Source organism: Lithobates pipiens, unplaced genomic scaffold, assembly GCF_037356315.1.
Source record: "Lithobates pipiens isolate NorthernLeopardFrog02 unplaced genomic scaffold, aLitPip1_a1.2 Scaffold_23, whole genome shotgun sequence".
In the NCBI taxonomy this organism is placed as follows: Eukaryota; Metazoa; Chordata; class Amphibia; order Anura; family Ranidae; genus Lithobates; species Lithobates pipiens.
This window is the reverse complement of record NW_027507785.1, coordinates 73,172,097-73,173,425: the sequence shown is the minus strand read 5'-3', so window position 1 is coordinate 73,173,425 and position 1,329 is coordinate 73,172,097.

Below are 1,329 nucleotides of genomic sequence, written 5' to 3'. Positions count from 1 at the left end.
TGGCTGTGTGTGTGACAACGTAGGGGATGCCCCTTTCTCGTAGACACTCCCTCCTCCCCTCCTAGTTAGAGAATCCCACATTAATCCCATGCTGCCACCGCTGCAGTCTATACTGGAGACCTACGGCAGTTTGTTTCTGTAGACCAACACCAGATGCATGAACCCAATTGTATCTGCCACCCACCCTGAGAGGCTTTGTTTGGTTAGACCATGGACCCACCAAAGAAAAAAAAACAACAATTTTATTTTACTTATTGTGTCCAAACAGAGAACAGCTGTGATTTTGGAGAGCCAGCATGTGACATAAGACCCCATGACAAAAGAGAGCTAACATGTTGCAAGTGACTTAGTATGGTGCAAGAGACTGTGTGTTATAGGAGAATGTCAACTAACGTGTAGGAGTGCCAAACATCAAAGGTCTGAAGACAGGATGTATAGTTTTAGTCCTTTTATCTCCTTAAATCTTAAAAAAAGTCTGCATTTTAGTAAGAGACTGTTGTAGTTTGACTCAAGGGTACGGGAGATTCTAGAGCAGATTTTCTCAACTAGGGCTCCCCTAAAAGGGTTCCTTGAGTAATCAGCAATTTCTGTCTCTCAAATAAGTAATGAATGGTCGTTTTAGCTCTCTGTCAGAGGGTATAATTCCCACTGACCAGCAACCTAATAGGCATTCTACCCGTTGAACACCAATGTAAGGAACGATCTTCCCACTGACCACCAATGTAAGGAACAATCTTCCCACTGACACCAATGTAAGGAACAATCTTCTTACCAGCAATATAAGGAGTGTTCTTCCCACTGACCACCAATCTAAGGAACAATCTTCCCACTGACCACCAATATAAGTGTTTTTTTTCCAACTGACCACCAATATAAGGGGTGTTCTTCCCACTGACCACCAAGATAAGGGATGTTCTTCCCACTGACCACTAGTATAAGGGGTGTTCTTCCCACTGGCCACCAATATAAGAGGTGTTTTTCCCACTCACCACCAATGTAAGGGGTGTTCTTCCCACTGACCACCAATATAAGGGGTGTTCTTCCGACTGGCCACCAATATAAGAGGTGTTTTTCCCACTGACCACCAATATAAGGGGTGTTCTTCCCATTGACCATCAATATAAGGGGAGTTCTTCCCACGGACCACCAATATAAGGAGTGTTCTTCCTACTGACCATCAATATAAGGGGTATTCTTCCCACTGACCACTAGGGATGAGCCGAACACCCCCCTGTTCGGTTCGCACCAGAACCTGCGAACAGACCTAAACTTCGTGTGAACTTTAGAACCCTATTAAAGTCTATGGGACTCGAACGTTCACAATCTAAA